This window comes from Rhamphochromis longiceps, linkage group LG12, assembly GCF_057381845.1.
Source record: "Rhamphochromis longiceps isolate RC_006_pf linkage group LG12, R_longiceps_female_GT1.1, whole genome shotgun sequence".
NCBI classification, from domain to species: Eukaryota; Metazoa; Chordata; class Actinopteri; order Cichliformes; family Cichlidae; genus Rhamphochromis; species Rhamphochromis longiceps.
This window is the reverse complement of record NC_140568.1, coordinates 38,618,128-38,631,436: the sequence shown is the minus strand read 5'-3', so window position 1 is coordinate 38,631,436 and position 13,309 is coordinate 38,618,128.

Here is a 13,309-nt window from a genome sequence, read left to right as displayed (position 1 = left end):
CAACAACAATGTCTATATAAATTATTTTGGCAGACGAGACGTCGTCATTGCAATAACTTGGAAATCATGACTAACCTTGTGTTATAGATGGTGTTTTCTAAGCTTTCGGGCACTTGCAGAGGAATTATTTCACCAACAATTAGCCAAATGAGTTGCAGCTACTTTCATGAAATTGTATGTCCAAAAGCCTAACTTCAATCCCAGTTTGATTTTTGTTAATACCCAAAGTTATAGCAGTGCTGATCTATACTATAGGGTTTTACTATACTTTACTATACTTTGTTTTAAAAATACTCAACTTCTAACTCCTCTCAACCTTATACATCCTCCTTTTTCATGGGTGCCTGTACTACACAGGAAAACAGCTACAATAACCACTGAAATGGTGCCTCGCTGTTTGCTTGCATTTGGGATCTGAGGGAGTATTTGGACCCAGTAATGGCTATTACATCAGACTTAACAAGGAGATTGGCTGTTCCTCAAACTTGGATCTAAAAGGAGCCAAAACCACAAACAGGAATCAAAAACACAACTATCTCACAGAGCCAGGCAGGGTAAGGACTATCACATGCACCTCAGCAATTTGTCAAAAGTGTCAGCTCTTAGGGGAACACAGACAAAAACAATAAAAGTCCATTTATTCAGATAAACCTTTGTTTCCATTTTGCACTTTAACATGTGCTGCAACGCACAAATACAGCTCACCGCCATGATTGTTCATCCATTTCCAAAAATAATTTAGACATAAAGAATCACTTTACCATAGATGTATCTATTTTTTTTTTTTTTTTTACTAGAATGTGATGAATAGATTATTACCTGACTGGCAAAAGATGCTCGCATTCACTTCCTATATTACCAGTGAGGGAACATTGTCATTGGGGAATAAAGTTATTAATTTGATTTGTTGCCATATTCTCAGACATTTTGGCATTGTACACAAACATAGAAATCCATCAGACATGGATGTATTATTTATTATCAGAGCAAAATGTACAAACCAATATTTATTTTCTTTTAACAGGTGAAAAAAAACTGTACAAACATGTTGGTAGTCTACTGAATGTTCTGCATTGCACTGTACTTTATACCTGTCTTTGGATCTTGCAAAAATGTTTATTGAACATGTGATATCTGTTCATTGACTCCACCTGATGTTCTTCTATGTCTGTGGAATAGTGTTTCACCTGAATAAACCATATAACAACTGTGTCTATATTGTGTCTGAAATCATTTTCGATTTGTCAAATCCTCAATCACAGACCACGGGATAACTCTATGACATGGTGTGGATCAGTTTCAGTGGTATTGATCGACATCCTGACATTTCAGATTAAAATCCACAGAAAATGATGGATTTTTTGTGGTGTATTGAATCCATGGATTGCTTTATTCTATTTGGAAACACCCTTTGGCTTAGAGTGTTTTGGCCCCATCTGTCACATTTATCCCGACAAAATGACCTTTTCTATTTCATATTTCCAAGAGCTATAGTCAGGCTGCCCTAATCTAAAGCAGTCTAGAGGATACTATTTCTAACAGTAACTAACTATAACCTGCTGGCTTATATGCACATAATAGAATTTACAGTACTATTACTGTATGACTTAAAACAATTCTATCTAAGACTGTCTTGAATAACTAAAACGGCAGTATGTCATATAATTGAATCATTTTGACACGTCAGTAATTGTCTGTAAAGTAAGGTAGCCAACAATGTAAAGTAGCTAAATTCCAAAGACATCTTGAGATGCAAAACCTATCCAAATACCACATGACTTACTGTTTATGTTTTTGCAAAAAGACAAAAAACCCTGTGGATGGTGAAAATTTTAAAATGCATTAGTATGTATTTTTTGTTTCAGCTTTTGATAGCAGTTTAAAAATGACACTATCAACATTAAGACTGATTGCCAAGAAAACTTTCTTTCATTGCTGCCACTAGGGCTGACATTTTCTTATGCTAAATGGCATTGGATTTCCAGCAAAAGGGAAGTATGTTTACAATTCTGTATTATTGTAGGGTCTTTACCTCACAATATAAAGCACCTTCAGGCAGTCTGTTGTTGTGATTTGGCACTATATAAAAATAAATAAACTGAATTGAGCAAACTGGCCTGGAGCAGCTCGCAGTTAGGGTTTCAGAGTTACCGATGGACATCTTCAGCATGGCAGATCCAAAATTTTAAAAAAGCCGCTTCACTGGAGGAAGAACTTTTTTTTTTTACACTGATTGTTACCTTACACCAAATACAAATATAATATACATTAGCTTTTTGAATCAAAGTACATTTAAATTCTCATCTATAAAATGGTATACTTATTTATAATAATAAGTACTGGCAAATAAAACTTAATTCTGTGGATATCAATTTTTAAACAAAGTATATCCAAGTAAAATGCCTTTCTTTCCTGAGTCTGTGGAACTCAAATAGGTTGTAATGTGTTTTAACTTTCAGAAAGCTCTCACCACCTGCAACAGTCGTACGCAGCATGCAAATTATATGCAGAGCAATGCACACTTCTCGAAAACTGCTCTATTTATGTGGTTTATAATGATAATGCATGACTGCAAAAAACAGTGTGTAGAAAAAAAAACACTCAAGAGGCGCTTGGTGCTAACATTTCTGTTAGAAATGAAGCAAGCTAACAAACACTTGGAAAGTCAAGCACTTTCTTTCATATGGACTTAGCTATGAGCTTTATTTTCACTTGTCTCTCTTTAAATTTAAATATTTTATTGCTTAGTACAGTAGCAACACTTTTAAGATTAGCCACGTTGCTAGTAGCAGCTAGCTGAAACAGTCTGAAATCATGGCCTTAAAAAAAAAAGGAAAAACATCCATGTCTGTTGTTGAAACTGACCAAGCGACCTACACTAAATTAAATAAGACAACAGGCATAAGGAGTAGGATACTTTGAAGGATTGCTAATATAAGGGAAGAACATGGACACTCCATTCCAACATTTTCTTTGTAAAATAAAGTGTGCTGGAGCCCAGTATATAAAAAGGAATACATGACAATGAAGGACTACTGTTTTTTCTTTATTTATGACTCTGTGTGCTGTATGATGGTTGTCAGATTATGAAGAAACAAGTGATACTTGTAGTGATATTTGTAAGCTCAGGTTGGTGAAGACATAGGCTCCTTAACAAACTACCTAGTCTGCAGAGCCATTCTTGGATGTATTTGTCAGTAGACTCAAATAAACTCATGTCTAAATAACAATGTATTGGCTTTGTTTCCTAAATTCAGTTTTTTTTTCTGTCTTTGGCATGAAAAACTCTCAAATGTCAGTTGTGTTCATGAAATTACATAAAGGACACATAATGTGTGAAGACATTGGCCTCATATTCCCCTGGAACAGGAAAGGAGTATCATGATTGATAAACAAAAGTAACAGAGCTTACCACTTTAAATAATACTGAGAAATACTCAACATTATTAAATACAGCAATATAAGTAGTGAAATAGAATATCCTTGTATATACATGTTTTTCCCCTGTATGTAGAAATGTATGTGTAGGTAAGGGGAATAAATATAAAAATCTCTACAGACACAATTAAACAAAATAATGTATGTGCTTTTTCACTTGTTAATCCATCGTGGACTTACATTTCCACTAATAAGGTTTATACTGTTTTATAATGTGTCCACATTTTTTACAACCCGACTAGATAGCAAATAGCAGCGTAAGCCCTTACCCGAGTGAGTAACAGGTTTGTCAATCCCAGAGGGGGAGGAAATCGGAAAGTATTTCATTTCTTTTGTCTCAACATTAATCAGTTTCCGAATGCCTCAAGGTGAACACTGGTAATCAAAAGGAAATAACCGGTATGACATTCATCTTTTCTGTGCGCTACGTAAAAACCTTGGAGACACAGAAAAGAAATAGTCCTTAGTACAAACCAATGGAAGAGCAACAAACCATTATTGTGACCTAATGATCAGTGGAGGTCAGAAAATGAAGCTGCACATGAACCCACAAATCATGGTTGAAAAAGAAGAGTCACTCCTCAGTTTCTACTTGAAGGTGCAGTGCTAAAGTTAGAAGCTTTGTTGTTTAAAACCCCCCAACTTTTTTCCCTTTAAGAGAAAAGCTAGAGTTATCGCAGATTTACTATGGGATTGGTGACTCACGGTAATATTATCGCTCAACTGCAGTGCAAAAAGAAGCTCTTATTGCATCAGTCCAAAAGGGGATTTCACTGAAGTTCTGCATATCACTAGTGTCTTTGTTGCTCTGAGGCACAAACTTGTGAAAGCTTAAAAACTTTGCCCTTGTTTCAGTTAAAAGAAAATAAAAACATGTCAGTCTGGTAAAGTCTGGTATTGACTGATAATTGAAAACCCAAAACTATTAAATAGGGTTTGTTTGGAGGAACACACATTTAAATAGTGTTTGTTAATAATAGCCATGTAATGTTTCTAGTTATGGCTTCACTTCACATTCGACCTCTTGCCTTGGTGACTGTATCATATCAGTATCAGCAACATATTACAGAGACAGTCTCTTGACATTGTAACATACCTCCTGTATTTTATGAGACTGACATTGTTCCCTGGATCTCCTATGAGTGAAACCGCAGGAACATTCCCTATTTATGAGCCATATTGTTTGTGTGTGTGTGTTTGTTTTGATATTTCACTGGAAACGATGTCAAACAGTGTTGTTCTCTTTTTATTTGAATTTGATACTAAATTCAAGTGGATATTCTTGTTTCAGCCAATTCTTCCAAATACCCTACTCCCTTTAGTACACAACAGGTCATTATCATTCCCCAATATTGTGCTTAACACATTTAAACTATCCAACTAAATTCATTGTCAGGGAACTCTCTGTAGTGTTTGCCAGTCATTGTAAAACTGGACTGCCCATACAGCATACAGATTACTGGTGCAGCGAAATTGCAGCGTTGTCAATTATATCAGTGCATATTGCAACATCTGATCACGTTGTTTTTAACAGGGACATTAGCAGTCACATCAGGCCACAATATTTCTCACAGAGTGCAAATGATTAAAAGCGCTGGTTCTCACAGCAGCAGAAAAATCGAGACATTTCTCATCCATTACTGATGAGCCTGTTTAGCCTTCATAGATGAAACCCTGGATAGGCTCATTAGTCTTTGGTTTTTTATTTCCATATTTTAGTAAGACCAGAATTAGAAATGATTAAATACTTCATCTGAGTCATAATAATCCAGACCAGCCAACAGTAAACAAAGGTGTAGAAGGCAGAACTATAATACACATTTGCAGTGTGCAGAACACAATTTACTTTAGGCTCAAGCTTATTTATAAGTCCTATAAAAGTAGTTTGAACTCATTTTAAAGTCATCCCCTAATTCCCCACTGATCACACATAAATTAGAAAACAGAAAAATAATGTGTTGTGTGTCTCTTAATTTGTATGTGAACTGCCAGTGCCACCGAGTCACACCCGAAACCTCTCACCGCAGTCCTGCCTCCTTCAAAACTGTCTGAGAAATCCGTAAGTCTAGGAACAAATAGGCTTTCTGACAGACAAAATAAAATCAGATCAAAGATCAAGATCAAATATTTATTGAAAATAAAATCAGTATGCTGTCCTCCCTGACACCTCTCTGAACAGACAGTAGGTGCAATGGTCTTGGGTCGGTGACCCAGTGTTTTAGTTTTTTGTATTATTATTATTATTATTATTATTATTATTATTATTATTATTATTGATCTTGGATTTGATCATGGTTTTTTGACTACTAGTGTTTTTGGTTTCGATTTTGTATTTCTTGCTTTCCAGTTCTTCTTGGTTTGTGATTTCTTGTTCTTAGGTTTTGGTTCCTGTGTACTTGTGTTTAGCGTAGGTTTAGTTCAGTGTCAAGTCTGTGCCTGTCGTGTTTCCTGTTTTACTTTGAAAGTGCATGTCTCATGTCAGCATGTCTGGATTGCTTCCCCTTGTCTTGTTAGCTCTGATTTCTCCCAGCTGTGTTTCCCTCCTGTCTCCCATTCCCTTGTTGTGTATTTTAGCTCTGTGTTTTCCTTGCTGTGGTGTGTTGTACCCTCACCAAGCTGTGTGTTCTGTCTGCCCGCCTGCCTAGTTTATTTTGTACTTTCAAGTTTAGTTAGGCGTCTAGCAATAAAGCTGCTTTTGAGTCTAAGTTTCTGTCTTTGTGTTTGAAATCATATAATAAAACACTAAAACTCACACTGAAGCTAATAAATACTAAATTAAAACTAAACTTAAATATGCAAACCTATTATGGAAACTAAGTGAAATTACACTGAATGTAATGAAAATGTTAGAATGATATAAAATAAAAAACTAATTAGAAATATTAAACTATAATAACCATGTTGATAGTCATTACATGTTTTCATTTTGATAATTATGGCTTTTAGCAAATTAAAAATCTAAAGTCTATGATTTGAAATGATTAGAAAATTACACTACAGAAATGTCAAACTTATGTAAACTGTGTTCATTTATTCATTCAATTCTTGATTAGCACTCCTTTATCACAAATTACTTCAGTAATGCCACGTGGCACACAAGCAATTGGCTTATGTCAGTGCTGAGGTTTTATTGCTTTGAAAGACGACTTCAACTTATCTCTATTTTTGGGTTGGATGGTTCTCTTCTTCCTCTTCACACTATCACACAGATTCTCTATGGGGTTCACATCAGACAAGTTAGCTGGGCAATCAAGCACAGAAATAACATGGTCAGCAAACCAGTTGGCAGTAGTTTTGGCGCCACTGGCAGCTGCTAAGTCCTGCTGGAAAAGAAAATTGGCATATCTGTAAAGCTTGTCAGCAGATGGAAGCGTGAAGCACTCCTGTGGATGACTGCACTGTCATCTACCAGCAACCACCAATACCAGCATATGATATGGCACATCACATCATAAATTTAAAATTTCAAAATGAAATGCAGAATTTACTTTCATTTGAAAAGAAGACTTTGGAAGACTGAGCAACAGTCCAGGTCTTCTTCCCCTTAGCCCACATAAGATGTCTCTGATGTTGTGTCAGCTTCAGATGCTTGATATTAGGAATGTAGGAACTGCAGTCATGCCTTTTGCTCATGCATAATTTTCTAGCACACTTTTCCCTTGTTATCAACTTTTCATTAATATGGTTCGACGCAGCACTCTGTAAAACAGCAAGCCTTTTCAGCAGTGACCTTCTGTGGCTTACCCTCCTTGTGGAGAATATTAATCATCATCTGGACAACTGTCAAGCCAGCATACTCCACGAAGTTTTAATTTTGATGATTCTTAGTCATAATGATCAAAACTAAAGCAAAAAGTGCTTGAAATATTTGTTTTTTAACATATGTTGTAAATGAATTTTACTTCTTGATATTATACATTTTTTTAAATGCACAAAAGTTGAAAACAGGGGAAAACAATATGTCGGAAACCCTTCTTCTGTGGGGTCGAGTGCAAAATGCAGCAGTTGTTTGTTATTAAGAAAAAAGACTTTAGCATGGCACATTATTGGAGCCAGAAAAGATACACAAGGAGATTATCTTCACAAGAAATAAGTCTGGTCTTTTTAGTAAAATAACTACAGCGGAAAATTAACAAAGAAGTTATATAATAGGATTTCACACAGACAAACACGAAAGCTGCTCATCTTCAGCCAACTTCCACTTAGATTTCACTGGAACAACATGTAATTTCATCCAAGCCAGCCACTTCCTCCCTCCTCCGGCCTCATCCAGCATGTTCACAGCTCAGGAGATAAAGCAATCAGAAGACTTTCAGGAAATCAAACAATGCTGCATTTCCTGCCAAGGAGAGATGTCAATCAAGTCGACCCCAAGGTCCAGGCCAGTTTACTTGTGTGAGTGAGGATCTAGGAGACCTATTTCATGCCATCAGTGTCAACACTGATAGCAGATGAAGCGTTCACTGCCGATGCTGGATCGCTACATTTAGTCCTATTCAAGATTTCTTTTTACTCTTCATTGTTTGGTTTCATTTTTTCCTTGTGTATTTGTTTTTGACAAGAAACGTTTTTAGTGTTTGCAGTTGAATCCTGCCCGCGATCGAGCTATGTTAGCGAGATTTGAAAATTTTCTAAGCAATCTTTCTCTCCATTTTTTTTTATCCATTCTGTTTGGCTTGTAATATTGCTTCTATAACCTAATCACTATAGATAACTTCTAGATATATTAATGAGCAAAAATATATAGGATATAAATGGAATTTTCCCAAGATCACAAAAACAAAAAAGAAGGATTTGAATGCATTCTCTCAAGTCTTAAAAACCAGGCGTATATAACAATAGCTGGAATATCTACAGTATGTTCCTAGTGGAATCCACTAAGTCAGTTTTATTCCCCATTCGCACTTATATTCATGTAACACTTCACTTCATGCCTCTAAGCACTTAATATCATACTCACAATCCAAAGGATGAATCAGTTAAGAACACTTCAAAATGCACACTAAAAAGATCAAACCACCGACCTGCTGATTAATACAGTAGATGACCTGCTCTACCCTCTGAGTGCCCCTGCACAAAGTGTACAATCGTTCTCTTTCCCTGAGCGGAAGCCTAAAAGACAAGTTATATGTAAGTGTTACAAATAACTTGTCCTAATACTAGTACAAGTCTTATCCTAATGCTAGTTTTAGGGATTTAGTTTTGTCGCTGATTTACTTAAACTAAGGTAACTGTAGCAATCAGCCAGCTGTGACTGGCAAGTCAGCATTTTTTCTTTCAATTTATTAACCACCAGTTATTGTTTTCTGCAAATGTTCTCAAGAGTTTCTCTAAGGAGCTTGGAAAGAAAAGCGTCTGGACTTCTTTCGTCTGGACGCTTTTCTTTCCAAGCTCCTTAGACTACGATGACCTGGATGACTGAGATGCTTCACAGACTCTAGAGTTTCTCCTTCTCTGATTATAGTTCCACATCATTAGCACTGGAAATAAATATGGACTTACATCAGCATAACCACAAAACAGCCTTGGATGAAACACTTTTCTTCCAGCACTGAAGTAAAACACAGTCTCTTTTTAGACAGTTGTTCATCACACAGCAGTGACTTACAGGCATATGCTTGCGTTTTTAAAAATTCATTTCTATAAGTTTTCATCACGATGCCAGATTCTGTACTGTCTTGCTTCTGTCTTTCTCGGTAGTTGTCTTCAGTGTCATTATCATTCACGTCATGCTCATGGACCAGAGCCAAGACCTTGATTGGATCAAGAGTCACAGAACTTCAAGTTTTAATTGAATTGAAGCTGCTCTCCCCAGGAGTCTACCAGTGGTCCGTGGAAAGAAATGACTAAGCAGGGCATTAAGAATAAGCATGAGACGGTTAAGGGTGCATTAACTGGAGGCTTAAAAGAGGCTAATAGCAACTGAATATCAGTACTGTGCCAATATAATTTTTCTTCTAAGTGTAGCATGACATCAGAATTAGAAAAAATAATAATATAAAAACAAATCAATATTCTATGCTTGCATGACTATTTCGTGAGCGTGTCTTTCAGCTCTTTTCAGCTCTGTGTATGCATATGCATATAATATATGTGTACATATGGGACTCACTTGAAGAACTGTCAGCACCCTCTGATATGTTTTTCCCTCAGCTGTTTGTCAGCTTGCAGGCAGCTCGATCATCCGGCTAACTATCACAGTTAAAACATGTTTTCCCATAAGCGTCTTTGGAGAATTCTAAGAAGCTCAGTGGCTTCCAGCTTCTGCTGTTGCTGCCTCCTGACAAAAACAGAGAGGCAAAACATGCAGAAAATAGAGTTCAGAAGCAACCACTTTAGGGGAGATTGGGAAATAAATCATGCTTTGTGAATGAATTATTATTATTATTATTCAAAAATTGATTAGCATTTTCTTGTGTTTGGGCGTACAAGCGCACCCACACACGCGCACACCAAATGTTTTCATACTGTCGATCAATTAGCTTAACTGCTCTTATCCTCCTGGAATCTCACAGACCAAAGACTTTAGTGCTTTTGTCTGAAAACACCTCAAACAGAAACCAGCCCAGCCTGAATCAGACTGGCAGGCCTGCAACTGTTTCATCCCAGCTTGGAAATGGAACTCTGCTGCTCAGTTTTTTTAATACAAGTGCCCAAATGAGCCTCATATTCATATTCATATTCATATCATCAAACTCTCTTTTGAGAACAAAGGAAGAGCTGGTCAAATGCTACTATAGCAAGCGATTTATCTGAAGAACCATAACTTTATACAGAATATGTAATATAAATCAAAGGTTTGAGAAAATAGAGCTGACAGTGATTTAACTTTTGAAAAATCTTGAAAAATTAGTTGCATAGCTGATATCAAATTGAAGATTAAGCTTGAAGAAAATGTGAGATGGAAAACCAGGTCTTGAAAGCACCTGCAGTATTCTGGGCATTGTACTAGATTGTTGTGATGACAAAGGACCTGAGCCAGGAGGCAACGTTTTCGATTTATCTATAATCCAGCCCTCACCTATGGTGAGTTCTGACCAAAACAATGAGACTGCAGATACAAACACTATGAATCTGTTATCTGTGTGAGGTGGCTGTAGAGATGGAGTGAAGAGCTGGAGTCTGAGTCTCTGATGACTCACTTGGTTGGTTTATGCTTCCAGAGCGCCTTACTTTAACTCTCTGGAAGGATCTCATCTGGCCTTGAGATTCCTCAGGAAAAACAAACAGCAAATTGTTGCTGGAGATAAGAGTGCCTGAAATACTCCCCTTAGTATTTTGCCACATGGGTAGTGCCAGCAGTGGATATTCTGTAGTAAATTACTAACCACAGTGATATTTCAGATACTTCTGGAGGTCACAAAGGAGCTTAAAAAGAAAACAACTGGACTTCTTTAAGTTTCGTAATGTCATGTGACCCTCTAAGCAAGTCCTTAAACCAAAGGGAAAAGCAATTCATGGTGTTCCACTGATTGTTTGTATTGTGAGAAAGTCTATCCTTGTCACTTCTGTCTGCTTGCAAACTACTGAAAACACTACCAACAGTTAATGTGATGAGTAGAGTGTGGATTGTAATGTGGAGGATCTAAATGTGAATGTGAAACCAAAGAACGAACTGAAAATGAGCCTTTAATGGCTGATGCAAATAGAAACAAAAGGGAAGAAAGCAGTCATCCAAAAACCAAAGCATGAGGAATAATTCTAAGGACATGAACAGCCTACATCCAAGGACAACTTGACAAGGGTAAAAGGACACACTGCACTATTATATATGCATATAGAGGACTATTCATTAATGATAAACAGGATGGAGAGGAACACAGGTGAGCAACAGGTGAAAACAATCTGGGGATCATTGGAAAACACTAAAGAAGCAAAACTAACAGAAAAACAACAGAAAATAACCAAGGGAGACAATAATACTAACACTAAATAAGATTTATGAGACAAAGAAATGAAAGGGACCAAGGTATAAACACAGTATGAGACAGAGCGAGGCCAAAGAGAAAAGCTGGGGAGGCTACTTCTACTAAATTATAATAAAAATAGACACAAAGCAAATCTCATCACAATAAGTAAACACAAAACTAAAGACCTTGTAATGCAAGAATAAGACTGACAGAAAACTAAACTAATAGGAAATCTAAAAATTCAAACAAAAAGTTAGAACCTCAAACACCAGAACAACAAAACACCACAAATAAACTAAGGTTGTAATATATAAGCTAACAATCAAAAAACAAGAATTCAGCACAGACCAAACAAGAGAACCCAGGGATCACTACAGGTATGCTAAAGAATGTTCACAGCATGCACACTGTGATATAGTGAAATCTGGAGGGATTGGAAAGCTATCTTGTAAGATTATACTTGCACATTATTCATCCTAGTTATTTGTTAGGATTTTCTAGACTGTTGTTAAGCAAAACACCATCACACAAATGAAAACCAGCTGCAGATTTGTGTAATGCTACTGGTTTTTTTTGTTTTGTTTTTTTGCCTGTCCCGTTTTGGCTCTTTTGCCATCCCAGCCTTGCTGTAATGCTCTATTTGATTCACCTTTTATTGTTTATTTTATTTTATTTTCACTTGCTAAATACAGGACCGATTTGACTGGGGAAAAGAAAGGGGAGAAAGAAAGAGGGAAAGAAAAACAGCAGGGAAGAGGGATGGGGATAAAGGGCAAAAAACAAAAAACAACAAAATAAGTTAATTACCTGATATTTGTTGTCTTACACACACACACACACACACACACACACACACACACACACACACACACACACACACACACACACACACACACACACACACACACACGACGGAGGGTTACATTGCATCATATTGCACCATGTGCCTTCTAATATTAATGATATGATCATCACTGATTTTAGTATTACTAATTACTAAAATCTTGGTAATACTTTATTGATCCATATATGCACGTACACAAAACTAAACAGATGTGCATTATGTCACATCTGTTTATTTTGCAGTGTAATGTGGAGTTGCAGCATTTAAATTACATGCTATGAGATTTGAGACTTACAGCAGTGTTTGCTCTCCCTTAGCTCCTCCTAAAGCCTGCACCTCACTCCTCCAGGTGCAATTAAAGCACTGAAAAATTCTCTGTGTTGGAGGAGAGGGAATAATTCTCAAGTTCACAAAGGAGAAAGAAAGCATAAGTTAATATAATGAAAAAGTCAGGATAACTGCAGACTGCATTTTCCAGCACTGATAACGGTAGTGTATTCACCTATACTTAGAGGAGCATTTCCCACCACACACACACACACACACACACACACACACACACACACACACACACACACACACACACACACACACACACACTTGAAAAATAACTTACAATTACACCTCTTTCTTTGCAGGCACCTCCCTGGAGCAGGACAATATCGAAGGTCTTGAAAGCAAAATAGTGCATTTGTACAGTCTCTTCAACAGCCAAGACTATAGTATATCCATGAAGTGTCAAACGGAAGTGCCCTTGAGAGAGATGACTAACCCTCATCAGTTGACTGCTCCTTTGATTAGTTAAATGGCTCAGCTGCAATTCACATCTGCCCAAGTGTAACATTCCTGTCCTCTTTTCATTTATTGTTTAAACCAAACTCACTGTAGTTTATTGTCGAAATAACTTTGAATAACTTTGTTTACAAATTAAATGGACTTTGTAGAAGTGGCAGCAAATTACCATAAAGCTCCAATATAAGTACTACCCAAGGGCCTTTATTACACAGGTTGCAGCTTGTGACACAAAACTGAGAAAGTCACATGGAAGACCATGTATTAACGCTACTATGTTATGCAGGCTCTAGAAATGAAATGAAGTACTTCCATGCATCATGTG